The 16023-nt window shown below is 42.1% G+C and overlaps 1 protein-coding gene across 5 annotated transcripts in view; it reads right to left on the bottom strand.

Annotated features, from left to right (window-relative positions):
- The window catches only part of Clip1 (CAP-Gly domain containing linker protein 1), a 117142-nt gene extending 108691 nt beyond the window's left edge, over window positions 1-8451 (bottom strand). For 4 of the 5 annotated variants that reach the window (XM_071616461.1, XM_071616467.1, XM_071616465.1 and 1 more), the window contains exons 1-2: window positions 8342-8448; window positions 7545-7574 (exon numbers count right to left, since the gene is read on the bottom strand). The gene's annotated coding sequence lies outside the window, so the exon portion shown is untranslated. Of the gene's footprint in view, window positions 1-7544; window positions 7575-8341 lie in introns of all 5 variants that reach the window. The other variant, XM_071616455.1, reaches the window with a different exon arrangement.
- Between the last annotated feature and the right edge of the window lie 7572 nt (window positions 8452-16023).

Below are 16023 nucleotides of genomic sequence, written 5' to 3'. Positions count from 1 at the left end.
AAGTGTCCTTCAGTAATAGCAAGACAATTCACTCAAATTAACTTTCCAAAATATGGCGGGAAGAAAGGTTTTAATCTTCCAAATCTTCCCCATTCTGATTTAAATGAAAGAATAAAACTTAGTAGCTTAACTTCCTTTCCCAACAGGAGATCAAGAAGACACAAGGGGGGCTGGGGATGTGGCTCAAGCGGTAGCGCGCTCGCCTGGCATGCTTGCGGCCCGGGTTCGATCCTCAGCACCATGTACAAAAAAAGATGTTGTGTTCGCCGCAGATAACTAAAAAATAAATATTAAAAAAAAAAAAAATTCTCTAAAAAAAAAAAAAAAGAAGAAGACGACACAAGGATGACAGGCAAGAGAGAAAAGAAAAGTTTTAATATTCACTGAGTTGTATATACATTAATTCATTTAATCTCCACAACCCAAGGACGCACCCATCAGCTCTAATTTATGGATGAAGAACCTGAGCTCCGAAAGGTTAAGCAGTTATACAAAGTCTTCCATATACAGAGCCATATACAGGCTAAATTCTTCTTCTTAACCCCACCTCTGTTAACAGCTGGTTCCTCGAGAGCAGGGTGTGTGCCTGTTTTCAATTTGGTACACTCAAAGTATGAGTAAGTGCCTCCTTGTAGAAGTTGCTCAATAGATATCTGATGACTATATGAATTAAAAGACAACTGATATTCTTTAGTAATTTTTTTAATCCCAAATGGTAACATATTATTGTCCTACACTTTTATACTTAATACTTTGAAAGCAAAAAAAAAAAGAAACAGGGCCGGGAAGCTGGGGTTGTGGCTCAATGGTAGAGCACTTGCCTAGCACGTGTGAAGCACTGGATTCAATCCTCAGCACCACATAAAAATGAATAAAGGCATGGTGTCCATAAAAAAATAAATAATAATTGGTATACATTTCCAAAGAAGTTATCAAAATGGCCAGGCACAGTGGCGCACGGCTGTAATTCCAGTAGGTCAGGAGGCTGAGACAGAATCTTGAGTTCAAAGTCAGTCTTAGCAACTGCGAGATGCAAAGCAACACAGTGAGACCCTGTCTCTAAATAAAATATAAAATAGGGCTGGGGATGTGGCTCAGTGGCTGAGTGCCCCAGTACCAAAAAAAAAAAAAAGGGGAGGTGGGGGCGGGAATTATCAAAATGGCCAATAAGTCATCAGAGTCATCAGAGAAATGCAAATCAAAATCACAACTAGGTATCAAACTTCACACTTACTAGGATGACTATAAACAAAATAATAGGGCTGGGGATGTAGCTGAAGGTAGGGCATGTACTTAGCATGCACAAAGCCCTAGGTTCAATCCCCAGCACACACACACTTAAAATCACTGAATTTTATATAGTTTAAATAGATAAACTGAGGCTGGGGTTGTAGCTCAGTAGTTGAGTACTTGTGGAGCACAAGTGATCCTCAGCACCACATAAAAATAAATAAAGGTATTATGTCTAAATCTTTTTTAAAATTTTTTAAATAAATAAATGGATAAACTGTATGGTATGTGAATTATATCTCATTAAAGCTTTTTTTTTTTAATAAAGGTTCAATGGTAGAGTGCTTAACCAACATGCACAAGACCCTATGTTTTTTAAAAAAAAGCCAGGCACAGTAGTATGTACCTGTAGTCCCCAGTGTCTCAGGGGGCTGAGACAGGAAGAACTCTTGAGCCCAGGAATTCAAGGCCAGCCTGGACAACAGAGCAACACCCCATCTCAAAAGAAGGCCAGGTACAATGGCACACACCTGTAATCCCAGCTACTCAAGAGGCTGAGGCTCAAAGATCACAAGTTTGAGGCCAGCCTGAGCAACTTAGCAAAACTGTCACAAAATAAAAAGGGCTGGATGTAGCTCAGTGGTAGAACACCCTTGGGTTCAACCCCAGGACCCCCAAAAAAAGAAAACAGAAAAATACATACAGATCCAGAATGAACTTTATTTTTTTTAAGTTGTAGATGGACACAATACCTTTATTTTTATTTATTTTTATGTGGTGCTGAGGATCAAACCCAGTGCTCATACTTTTGAGGCAAGTGCTCTGCCACTGAGCCAAAATCCCAGCCTTGTTTATTTTTTTTTAAGTATTCGGCGGACACAACATCTTTGTTTGTATGTGGTGCTGAGGATCGAACCCGGGCCGCACGCATGCCAGGCGAGCGCGCTACCGCTTGAGCCACATTTCCAGCCCGCCTTGTTTATTTTTTAAAATATTTTTTTAATTGTAGATGAATACAATATCTTTATTTATTTATTTTTATGTGGTGCTGAGGAGCGAACCCAGTGCCTCACATGTGCAAAGCAAGCACTCTACCACTGAGCCAAAAAAGTCTGGAAGGGTATACTTTCAAATATTGAAATTATTTTCTCTAAGCATTAAAAAAAAGCAATGGATAATTGCTTTTTCAGTGTTTAGGTACATGTGTATGTTTTATAATTTATGCAAATAACCCATATGGTTTTTTGAGTTTTATTTTAAGTTGTCAGTAGACCTTTAGTTTATTTATTTACTCATTTATATGTGGTGCTAAGAATCGAACCTAGTACCTTTTGGCTAGGCAAGCACCAAGCCAAAACCCCAGCCCCAGAATCCATGTTTTAAGAAGAGAACATGTTGGGGCTGGGGTTGTGGTAATAGAGAGCTTGCCTAGTATGTATGAGGCACTGGGTTTGATTCTCAGCACCACACAAAAATAAGTGAATAAGGGAGGGAAGGGGAGAAGGGGGTTAAAAAAAAAAATGGTGGAATGAGATGGACATCACTACCCTAAGTACATGTATGAAGAAGACATGAATGGTGTGAATATACTTTGTATCCAAGCAGAGAAAAATTATGCTCTATATATGTAATATGAATTGTAATGCATTCTTCTGTCATATATAACAAATTAGAATAAAAACTTTTTAAAAATACATAAACAGATAAAATAAAAAGATCCATCAACATTAAAAAATATTTTTAAAAAAGAGAACATGTTATCAAAATATATAAAAACACTGTAAAACTGGTACATATTAACCTGAGAACCTAAAAAAAAGAAAAATTTCACTGGAAAACATTCTCTAAATTTAACTTGTGCTGGTACACCTGTAAAGCCAGCAACTTGAGAGGCTGAGACAGGAGGATCACAAGTTCAAGCCAGCCTCCGCAACTTAGATGAGGGGAAGAAAAAGAAAAAGAGATCCTGTCTCAAAAAAAATTTTTTTTTTAATCTAGGAATATAGTTCATTAATAAAGTGTCCCTGGGTTCAATTCCCCAAATAACATCCCCACAAAAAAAAGATCTAAACTTTAATACTAAATACTCAGTATAACAACCTAAGCAAGATATACACACCTTAAACAGAAATTAGTGATACGGTTTCATGTGATGAAGACACACTTTTTTCTTGTTACCCATTTATAAAGAAATTTAGTAATAAAAGTTTGCTTTCACTTAGGCTATAAAAAAAACTACCCTGATTATACAGTTTATTTATTCTCTAGTCCAGAAGGAAAAGTCTAAATAGGTTCCTTCCTGCCTTGAGGTATTGAGAACAGACTATCTTCAGTAAGAAGGCTTTACATAGGGTAAATCAGTATGAGAGAGAAGGCAGGCAGGCAAAAGACTTGATTAAGAGAGTTTTAGGGGACTGGGGCTGTAGCTCATTGGTAGAGCACCCACCTCTCGCATGTGAGGCACTGGGTTCAAACCTCGACATCACATAAAAATAAATATATTGTATCCAACTACAACTTAAAAAATACTAAAAAAATAAAAAAAGATTTTTAGGAAAACATCCCTAATATCGCTTATTTTCCCTGAGAGGGAAATATGTGCCAAATATATCAGTGCAATTCTTGAGTAAAAGAAAGAATTTGTAGAATGAATGGGGAGAGGGTTTGATTAAAACTGCCTTCCCTCAGGGGCGGGGACATAGTTCATCCCCAACACTTAAAAAAAAAAAAAAAAAAAACCCAGAAAGAAAGAGAGCAAAAAAGAAAGAACAAAAAGCATCAATGATTTGCACATCCTGCACATCTGGATCTCCAGGTCCTTTAATTTCAAAAAAGATATTGTAAATCCAGGACTTTGTAATTTTAAATGTCAAAACTGGGCAGAGTTAAAATGAAATCTATTCCAAGCTATACTCAGATATATAAGCAAAGAGCACAAATATCAAATTATTTAATTCAAGTCTTAAGCATAATAGACTTCATCCTATATAAAACATAAGAGCAGCAAATGTCTATCTTGGTTTCATGGGGATTCCTAAGAGGAGGCAGATGAGAATACATTATTTCCCCAGGGATGGAGACACAGGAAAGGCTTCCCAATAGGGATTCCATAATGGGAATGACTATTTCCTCTTTTCCAAGATTTCACAAAGAATACTTTTAAGATGTTGTAGCTGGACCACAACAAACAATTAAAAAACAGACCCACCCATTGAGTTAGTGCTAGTGGAATCTATCCTTCTCCAAGTGCCAGATGGAGATTTAAAAAAAAAAAAAAAAGCTCTCAACTAATTGTAGCCAAGATTCCTTGGTATTTGGTGCCAGGGCCAGGATATTAACCCAGATGTCCTCGCCAAATTCAAGGTTGGTTAAGTGCAGTCTGCCAACCTACCAAAAAAAAAAAAACAACTCCTTCTGTTCCCAATTGGAATCTGATCTGAGCTCATTCTTCCTTGAAATTCTTCTAGAGTACCATCAGTCAGTATGTTTTCCCTTAAAACTGCACTGTAACTCCAATGGTGATTTAAAGCACATGGATTCTTTTAAGTTTCCAACTATATGGGAAACATACACTATGTATATTAAAGATATAGAAGATACTGTAGGAGTTTAAAACTTCCCTAAAGAGCTATCTAAAAAATCAAATCCAGGGTAATACTGACATTGCTTCCCAATTAAGATGGAAAAGACTTACGTAAAGGTTTACCCTAAAACACAGTGTGTACCACGAAATGTTTAAAACTAAAGGAGGGCTGTGCTGCCAGGAGCACAATTCTGGGGAAAATCTATGTATGCAAGTATCATTACATGGCCATCCAGGGGTCACCAAAGACCCTGAACAGATGCACACAAATAAGAATATACTCAATACTAAGCCTGAACATCAAGTACCGAGCTGGCCTACTGGCCACCCACTTGGTTCTATTGCCAAGGCATTCTGTACTCTGCTTAAAGGCACATCAACTGGGCTGTGATTTCTAGCTCTATATTCACTAGCTGTGAACTTTCAGGAAAATTAGCAAAATTCTTGGAACCTCAGTGCCCCCACCTTTAATATTCCTCAAAATCATTAACACAGCATAAAATTATTTAGTACTTTTAAACATTTAAATAAATATGCATTTTGAGGACTATATACAGCCTGTATAAAGCCTTAAATTATCTTCCCCTCCCAAGCTGCCCTTTCAGGACCCCTGTACTTGCTATTCCTTCTTCCTAGAATGCACTTCCCTCTGGGATTGACATTCCCTCACTTCCTTTAGATCAAAAGTCACATTCTCGGATCTCTTGCCACTCTACCTAAAATTTCCAAAACTCAAACCCTTATCCCCCAAATTTCACATTCCCTCTTCCCCAGCTTATTTTTCCTTACCATTTATCACTTTCTAGCAAAACATACTCTTCATTGTCTGGACCTCCTCTAAGTGGAATTCCAACAGAACAGGCATTTCTGTTTTATTCAAGAGACTGTGTGACTAGCACACAGTCTGAGAATCACACCTGCCACACAGTAGGTAGCTCAATAAATATCTTGTGTGAATATCTAATGAGACCTCATTACAGTCCACAGTTACAGCCCAGCTCTATAACCTGCCTTTGGGGGGATATCACACTTCAAAAATACCACAAAGGAGAAGTATAGGCCTGTCAGCTGATACACACCCATGTCGACTATTCACATCAGAGAAAAACACACTGGAGCTCCCACCTCATTTGTACAAGGCAAGGAGGAAAGAAGTTGACAGTACTGAGTGGAAAAGTCTCACTTTAGTTAACAATATATAGACAAAGTTTTCTGATACAATTAACAAATATTAAACCATTTTCCTGTGCCTTTACTATGCTACCTTCTATTTCTCTCTTTCATTTTGACTCCTATAAAACCAATCTTGGGGGGTGTAGCTCAGTGGTAGAAGGTGTTTTTAGTATGCATCCTGGGCTCAATCTCCAGCAACATCAATTAAAAACAAACAAAAACAAAAATCTTGAAATTTATGGACCTCGTATTTTCAATTAACTAAATAATAAATATTTATTGAGTACATGGAACTCTACAGAATGCTGCAGAAGATCCCATGAGATGAAAGACAAGGTACAATCTTTTGCCCTTGATATACAGATTCTAGGAAGACCAGAAATCCATCTGTAAATAATAAGGAACAGGGCTGGCTCAAGCCGTAGCACGCTCGCCTGACATGTGCGGGGTGCTGGGTTCGATCCTCAGCACCACATAAAAGTAAAATAAAGATATTGTGTCCATTGAAAAAACTAAAAATTAAATAATAATAAAGAACAGCAGGCATGGCATATAAAGGAACCAATTCATCTTATATTCCATCCATTGGGCTTAAAATCCTAATAGATAGCACTTAAAAAAGTAAGAGCTAGCTTGGGGTGTAGCTTGGTGGTAGAGTGCTTACCTAGCATGCACTCTTGATCCCATGGGGGAGCCAAACATTACTGAGTCATTTCACCCAGGATGTGACAGATTTGATGTTAGACACTGTATAAGAATTTTCTTTTCATATAAATTAAAAAATCAAAGTCTAAATTCATTAAGGACAGAAGCCTGATTGGCTTAAGTTGTGCTCTAGCAAATGACAGGAAAGAACAGGGATGGGCAAAATCCTGATATTCAGGTAGATAACTGTAGGTCCCACCCAGTTTCTGTTTTCACCCCAGAGCTGGGAGTAATGGGAAGGCCACTTAACTGCTTTATCTCAACCTCAAAAATTGGGAACAAGGGCTGGAGTACAGCTCAGTAGTATAGGAAGGACTGGCCCAAGGTTCCATCCCCAGGACCACACACACCCACATCCACATCCACACAGGGCAGAAGCCTTTAACCAAGCAATCACCCATTTCCTTTGCTTTAATAAAGTCTGGCTTTGCTCTGGGCCCTAGATTCACCATATTAACTTAAAACTAAGCACCTGGAGTCAGAAGAACTGAGTTCAAATCCTTATCCCTCAGATGAGTGGCTCTCAAATTACTTGACCTTCCTATGCCCTCTTTGTAAAATGGGGATGACGACAATACCTCATTGCGTTGGACTGATTACATGAGATAAACACACAAGACTTGCTCAGAGGCTGACCACAGAAGCCTTCAATAAATATTCACTGTTATTATTTCCAGAGGGGGGAAAAAATGCCCCAGGGCTGAGGAGCTACATACCTGAGGATTTTTGCAGAAGGTATCATTAAACCTAAAAGCCAAACACAATGCTCTCCTGCCTCGTGGACACTATCACAGCAGCAATAAAACCCCAGAGTGATAACCATAAAAACAGGCTCCACAGCACGGGTACTTACAGAGCTCCGACCGCCAGGCACTGTCCTAACCTAAAAGAGGAAGAAGGCAAGGCTGCTGAATCACACAAGCAAAAACACATCACGGAATCTCTCCACCCTCCTCCTTAAAAGCAGTCACTGGCGCCCAAGTTTTGCTAAAAACAGGTTATCTACACCGATTACAGACTTAATGTGTAATTTCGCCATGCCCCAGAGGTGGGGCTGCGCAGGGCGGAGGGTGGTGCTCGGCTGCTGCCAGGTGGAAAGGCCACAGGAAGACGACCGGATCGGGGCTTCACCCCGGAATCAAAAATTCTGCAGCACCGGGACCTCCAAATTCTGGGGGCCGCCAGCCTCTGCTTCCCAAATCACCCCCGACCAGTGTCGCGGTCCCGCACCGGTGCCCGCGCGGCCGCAGGTCCAGGTGGCCGGCAGCGGGACCCCCAGGACGCGGCCCCCTCTCGCCCCGCGCCTCCCCGGGAAGCTCGGCCGCTCGGGAGCTAGACAAAGCCGGCGGGCGGGCGCCAGGCCCCACGGAAGGCTCAGGTGGCGGCGCCCAGGGCAACAGGTCGGGCCGGGCCGAGGCCTCCCGGGCCCGCCGCCCACCGCCCCGGGCGGAGCAGTGCCGGAGGTCGCGGGGCAGCGGCGCGGGCAGGCCAAACCGGGCGCGTCCCAGGCGGGCGGAGCGAGGCAAGGCCCAGCGCGGCGCCCTCGGGCGGCCACCGCGCGGCCTCCGGGGCGGCCCCAGAGGGCGCCGCGGCGCAGAGGGAACCCGGGAACGCGAAGGGACAGGGCCGCGCGCCGCGCGCCGCGCTCACCGCCTCGGACGCCGCTGGTCGCCTCCACCTGCACCTCTGCAGCAGCCGCTGCCGCCGTGGCCGCCGCCTCCCGCCTCCCGGCTCCTTGGTCGGGGCGGGGGAAAGCGTGACGCGCCGCCGCCGCCTGGAGACGCCGCACGGCCCCTCCCCGCCCCGCCGCCCACGTCCCCGCCCCTTTGTCTGCTGCCCCCGCCGGTGCTGCCGGGTCCCCTCCCGGCCCGCGTGCCCCGCCAGGTGCGAGCCAAAGACGAGAGGCCTGCGCCCAGGGCGCCGCCGGCTTTCGGCCGGTCCTCGGCTTTCTACGAGCGTCCCCAGAATTTGCAAGTCACCCCCGTTAGCTCCATTGCGACCTGACAGCAGCCTGCCGTCTGGGCTGATTCATTGGTTCGCCCTCCCCTTCCCGCCGGACCCGGGTGGGAAATCCTTTGAAACGAGTTGTAAGGAGCTAGCTGCCCGCAGCGATTAAGCTTAGGAAGAACCATCCCTGCTCTCCCGGGAAACACCCGGGGTTAAGAATCCTTTGAAACAATCCCGGAGCTGGCTCCGTTAGCTTGAGAAAAGCCTCTTTTATTCGCCCCAGTTGCTTGGACTGAAGCCCAGGTTAAGGTCCCGTCCCCACTCCTCCCTGCAGGGATCTCCTGTAAAAAGCTTTTGAAAGGGACTGGAGCGGACTCTGCAGCAGCCCGCTCAGGGCTGGATAGCAGAGGGCGGCCAGCATTTCACTCCCATGGACCATGGCAACCCAGAAGTTTTGCAGCTCCAGGCAGGACTCAGCAGCTGTCGGGGAAGCCCAGGAGTTTGCAGTGACTGGATGGATAAGGGGCCCGGGCTTCCTCCTCTTTCCCGGTAGAAGAGAATAATCTGGAGGAAGGGTGACCTGCCCTGCTGACCTTTATTCAAAAGCACCGAGCTGCCCAGACCAACAGACATGCACACAGCTGGCGGAGGAAACCACCCTGGAAGTGCAGGAAATTTTGAACGAAATGAATTTATCTGCGGGCCCCTCCCATCCATTCAAGTTCTTTAAAATCACAGGATATTCTTTCACCTTATTCGACATCGCCCTAATTTACAAATTGCAGGATCAGATGGTGGTGGTACTCCTGGAATCCAGTATCCATGTTCCTATTCTGAAAAGCACACCTCACCTCCTTCACCTGGAACTCTTTTCAGCTTTTAATATGCAACCGATGTGGTCATAGATGCCCTAGAATGAATAGAAGACCGCAGTGCTAATATGGGGTGAAACTGTTAACACTGGTTTTCTCTCTTCTACTCATTCTGCTGAGCCTATATTTATTTAAAATATGGCTGTTTTGTTACTCGTGGGTTAACTGGCATTGATTCTGATTTTTTTTAATTGTAATTGTAGATGGACAGAATGTTTTTATTTTATTTGTTTATTTTTTTATGTGGTGCTAAGGATCCAACCCAATGCTTCACACATGCTAGGCAAGTGCTCTGCCACTGAGTTACAACCCCAGGCCCTAATTCTGATTTAAAAAAAAAATATATATATATATATATATATATATATATATATATATATATATATATTGCCTTACAATATTATTAACCAGGACTATTGACTTTTTAGCGCCCCCTTCAATATTGTGACCAAAGCACTATAGAACTGAGAAAGTTTCCTCAGTCCTACCACAAATGTAGCACTCAAATTCTGTTTTTAGATGGATTCACTGGGCTTTTTTAAATGCATGTCTCAAAATATGAGAACAGCTCAACTTTTGAACCAGACTTTTGAAGGTGGAGTTCCAAAATCTTCCTTTCACAAAAGTGGAGAAGTTTGTTTTCTCTGAAACAGAAGAATAAAAGTTTAACTTTATACCCAGGGGTGCTCTTCCACCAGGCAACCCACACACACCCCCTCAGTTTTATGGTTCATTTTATATATGCATATATATAATGGAAACAACACCCTTATGCCCTTATGTAACTTAGTTTTTTATGTGGTGCTGAGGATCAAACTTAGTGCCTCACACATGCTTGGTGAGCGCTCTATCACTGAGCCACAACCCCAACCCCTCAGCTTGTTTTCAAAAGGTTGGAGGAAGATGGACTTTGTGTTCACCCAGATCCTCTGGAGGCTGAAGGATGGGCTATAGCTTGAGCCCAGGAGTTGGAGAACAGCCTGTGCAACATCGTGAGACCGATCTCAAAAAATAAAAAGACCTAGGCAAGGTCGCCTGTACTCTCAGCTACTTGGTAGGCTAAGTCAGAAGGATCCCAAGGTCAAGGTTAGCCTAGGCAATTTAGCAAAATCTTATCTCAAAAGACAAAAAACACTGAGGATGCAGTTAAGCGGTAGAACAATCCTGGGTTCAATCCCCAGTATCAAAAAAATAAATTAACAGAATGGAGTGTAAGATCGCCCCATAATGAATAACTGGGATTGTTTTTCCCCTGTATTTTCTCTCTCTCTCTCTCTCTCTCTCTCTCTCTCTTTTTTTTTTTTTTTTTTAAGAATAGATGGGGCTGGAGTTGTGGCTCAGTAGTAGAGCACATTCCTAGCATGTGTGAGGCACTGGGTTCAATTCTCAGCATCGCATATAAATAAATGAATAAAATAAAGGTACATCAACATCTAAAAGAAATATTAAAAAAGAACAATCGATGTTCATTACATAAAAGTAAGACAAGCAAAAAGGAAGAAAACAAAACAGTGATAACCCCACATATCTAGAGAAAATTACTATAATATTTTTAATTAATTGATTATACTATTTAGAAAGTTTTAAATGTCTCCCTAAGGTACTTACAGTTCTTATCGCCCTTCAAGGACAACACAATATAAAATAGTGGTTGGCAAGTACTTTGTAAACTGATAAAAATATTCAAGGCTGTATAGAATTTTTAAAATAGAAAATGAAAGAAAAACTGTCAACTGTCAAAACAAGAATGCCTCTCTTTCTCACTTTTTTTTTTTTTTTTTGGTATTAGAAATTTAACCCCGGAAACTTGACCACTGAGCCACATCCTCAGCCCTTTTTAGTTTTTATTTTGAGAAAGGATCTCCCTGAGTTGCTTAAGGCCTTAAGTTGTTTGCGATTCTCCTACCTCAGCCTCCAGAGCCACTGGGATTACAAGTGTGCGCCATCGCACCCAGCGAATACTTTTTAAATTAAAAGCCAATTTTCTTTTTCCTTCTCCCTCTTTTTGTTTTAAGTTCTGAATCATATCTATAGGTAACAATTCAAAATTTAGCTGGGCCAGGGAATGGAGGCACTCACATGTAATCTCAGCTACTCAGGAGACTGAGGCAGGAGGATCACAAAGTTTGAGGTTAGCCTACACAATTTAGTGAGACCCTGTCTCAAAATAAAAGTCAAAAAAGACTGGGGATATAGTTCAGTGGCAGAGCACCTGCCTGGCACATTGTGAAACCCTGGGTTCAATCCCCAGTACCATGTGTACACACGCACGCACGCACGCACGTACATACACACCCACACAAAATCATGCAGTATACCATAAATGTATACATTTTGTTTGCTTAGAAAATAAAAATTAAAATATTTTTAATTCCAAACTTGCTTCATAAAGAGAAATGGAAATTCATTTGCACTGTTATTTTTTACATTTCATCTGCTTCTATTAGCATTGTTTCAGAAGCCAGAGTCAAATTAATTGTATCTACTCATTCAACAAGTTATGTTCAGTTCCAGGTACTGTTCCAAGCTCTGAGGGTACAGAGTGAAGGTCAAGTCGCTGTCCTCAAATGCTGGGACTCATGTCTGGCTTACTGAATCAAGGTGGGGTAATCACTTTTGCATAAAGTTCCCTGGTATAAAGCCAAGATGAGCAGAATATACCAGACCACACCCCTTGTCAATTTCATTTTAGCCCCAGATAAAAAATACAAAGATCTTAGTAACACCCAGTACAAGCAAAATGTTTAAATTAACTCATGTATTGGGAAAGGTAAGAAGCTGGGGCTGGTGCATTTAATTAAAAAGGACTCAAGCAAAGCAAGACAGAATCTTAAACTACAACAAAAAGAAGCAAAAACAAAACAAAAAAAAATCACAATAACTATTTTGGACCAAAAATTAATCTTTTTACAGAAACCAATGAAGACTAATATGTCTATTCAAACAATGCTGATGATAGTGAGGGTTTGGGGTTTTGTTTTGTTTTGTTTTCCTTTTGGAACTGGGTGTGTAACCCAGGGCCTTGAAAATACAAGGCAGATAGATGCTTTGCTGCTGAGCTACATCCCAGCCCATGATGATAGTGTTTTTTGTTTGTTTGTTTGTTTTTGGTACTAGGGTATGAACTTAGGGCATTCAACCACTGAGCCACATCCCCAGCCCTATTTTGTATTTTATTTAGAGACAGGGTCTCATTGAGTTACTTAGCGCCTCGCTTTTTGCTGAGGCTGGCTTTGAACTTGCAATCCTCCTGCCTCAGCCTCCCAAGCCACTGAGATTACAGGCATGCACCACCATGCTTGACATAATAGTGGTTTTAATGAAAACAGAATTTTTATTGTACTGGAGTTTGAACTCAGGGTTGCTTTCCACTGAGCTACATCCCCAGCCTTTAAAAAATTTTTTGAGACAGGGTCTCACTAAATTGCTGGGTCTGGCCTTGAACTTGGGATCCTCCTGCCTCAGCTTCCTGAGTTGCTGGGATTATAATCCTGTGTCACCTAACCCAGGCTTTAAAGGAATTTTTTAAAAAGCAAAATGATGAAAGAAAGTCAAACTACTAAATTTAAATTTATACAATCACTTTTTAAAAAGAAAACAGGTCCCGAGTTAAATTCCCAGCATCAAAAAAAAAATAATAATAATAATCAAAATAATCAAAAAGAACAAAACAAAAGCCATATTGTACATATTCAATTAACAAAAAACAGTATCAGTAGGGTAACACATATTATGATGTAATCTATATTTAGGGCCTTTTAAATAGACTAGTGCTTTGAGTACATGCAATTTCACAGTGAGGGGGTTGAATAAGATCTCTTAGAAAGTTCCAAACATTTTAAACATTCTCTGTATCCAGTAAAACAAAATATTTGTGAAATCAGTTGTTGGTATAGCAGTTCTACTTCAACAAATCTTTCTTGAGTTCATGAAAAATTGAAGATAGCTTCAACAAAAATCATGCAGATTACCCAGTTGTGATGGTATCTGTCTGTGGTCCCAGTGACACAGGAGACTGAGGCAGGATCACAAATTAAAGGCCAGCCTGGGCAACTTAGGGAGACCCTCTCTCAAAGTTAAAAATAAAAAGGGTTGGGATGAAGCTCAGTGGTAAGTTCTACCCAGGGTTCAATTCCTAGAAATACACACACACACACACACACACACAAATGTATTATGAGTCAATATTTTTTTTGAGGGGGGTACTGGGGATTGAACTCAGGGGTGCATCCCCCGTCCTATTTTGTATTTTATTTAGGGTCCCACTGAGTTGCTTTAGCACCTTGCTTTTGTTGAGGCTGGCTTTGAACTTGTGTTCCTCCTGCCTCAGCCTCCAGAGTCCCTGGGACTGCAAGCGTTTGCCACCATGCCTGCCTGATTCAATGGTTTTTGTATATTATTTTATTAATTTTTAAAAATTGTGGTAACAGGGGGTTGGGTATATAGCTCACTTGGTAGAGTGCTTGCCTAGCATGCACAAGGCCCTGGGTTCAATCCCCAGCACCACACACATACACAAAAATTGTGGTAACATATATAACATAACATAATTTAACCTGTGTGCGTGTGTTATGTGAGTGTGTGTGTGTGTGTGTGAGTATGTATGTGTGTGAGTGTGTGTGGCCAGGGCAATCTTTTTGTTTGTATGTTTTTGTTGTCGTTGCTCTTTTGCAATGCTAGGATGGAACCCAGGGCCTCCTGCATTCTAGGCATGTGCTCTACCACTGAGCTACACCCCCAGCCCTGCAGTTTTCATTTTAAGTACACAGCCCAGTGGCATTAATTGAATTCACAATGTTTCTCTTTCTAAAATGAAACTTTGGAGAGAAAAAAAAAAAAGGTTTGATATCTTATTATTTGACAAAAATGGCACTGTCAAGTAAGAAATGATTTGTAAAAATGTCTTTAGCTCCCATTTCTCCCCTCGGGGACCTGTAAGACCATGGAGTGTCTGTTACGAGGTATGAAAGAAGGTCCTGTCTTGGCTCTAGGTCTGGGTATGAGAGGGAAAAGAGGACATAGACATGAGAGTGCCTGCCTTCCAGGCCCAGCAGTCGGTGGGGAGAAAGGAAGAAGAGGAAGGAGTGACAGGGAAGATGCCTGTGCTGACATCTGGGACAGAGAAGGGAGCCTTTGTCCTCCTCCATATTTGAGAGTCTAGGAGAAAACCCTTAGGCAAGTGTGGCCTCTTGCCAGCATTGTTAAAAAAAATGGGAAAGGTCAGGCAGCAGGAAGAGCTGGGTTGTGTTCCTGGGCTTGCACTTGCATACTTGGCATAAATAGCTGCTTGAGAGCTCGTGTGCCTGTGCTGGAACCCGCGGCAGCATCAGGAGAGAGTCCATAGGAGAGAGCCCATTGGTACCATGAACGGCAGGGAGGGTGGGATCAGCAGGAGGAGGCCCTGAGTCCTGAGTCCTGACTGGGCCTAGACGTGTATCAGGAGAAGACTTGACCAAAAGCTGACTCAAACATTCAGGACAACTGCCCCTCCAAAGACTCAACAGTGGCTGACCATGCTAATTGCCTTCCTTAGACCCATTCTCCTTATGTGTGTGCAGTGCTGGGGTCTGACCCCTGAGACTGGTGCTTTCTGGGCAAGTGCTCCACCACTGAGCGATATTCCTGGCTTCCATTTCCATTCCCCCCCCCCTTTTTTTTTTAAATATCAGAATCAAACCCATGGTTGCTTCACCACTGAGTGACATCCCAGCCCTATCTATCTATCTATCTATCTATCTATCTATCTATCTATCTATCTATCTATTTTTATTTCGAGATAGGGTCTTGCTAAGTTGCTGAGGGCCTCACTAAATTGCTGGGGCTGGTCTTGAACTTGTGATCCTCCTGCCTAAGCCTCCCAAGTTGCTAGAATTATAGACATGTGCCACCCTACCTGGCCCCCCACTTTTTGTTTTGTTTTACTGGGGATTGAACCAGGGAGAACTCTGCCACTGATCTACACCCATAGTCCTTTTTATTTTATTTTGAAATAGAGCCTCACCATGTTACCCGGGTTGGCCTCAGCCTCCAGAATAACTGGGATTCGAGTTGTGGGGTTCCCCACACCCCGCTCCCACTCCCCTTTTTCAACTACAAATGCTGACTCTATTTGGCACATTATTCATCCAACAATTTATGCTCCTTCCTGAAATTTCCCTAAGAAAATCAGCTAAAGTTGCCTCTGAGAAAACCTTTTCTTTCCTGATAAACGGTGGCAGACACAGACATGCTATCAAAAGGCCAAAGTCTCAGAGGCAGAAGATTGAAAGAACAGAATCACTGTCCTTGGTAGATCTCTGTTGATCTGGATCAAATACTTTGATAAGAACCAAAATACTTAAATACTTAGAACAACACAATAAATTTTGAATGGCTTAAAGGACTGTTTGAAAAAGAGCATTGAAAAGAAAATAGAAAATGATCATTTGCGAATTTGTATTGTTTTACTGGGTATTGTGTGTAGTAACTGTCTTTCTCCATTTTTTTTTTCTAGAAAATGTCCATCACTTTTTT

This window comes from Marmota flaviventris, chromosome 1 (assembly GCF_047511675.1).
Source record: "Marmota flaviventris isolate mMarFla1 chromosome 1, mMarFla1.hap1, whole genome shotgun sequence".
Lineage (NCBI taxonomy): Eukaryota > Metazoa > Chordata > Mammalia > Rodentia > Sciuridae > Marmota > Marmota flaviventris.
The sequence above is the reverse complement of the archived record's forward strand: the minus strand, read 5'-3'. Positions and strand labels throughout refer to the sequence as shown.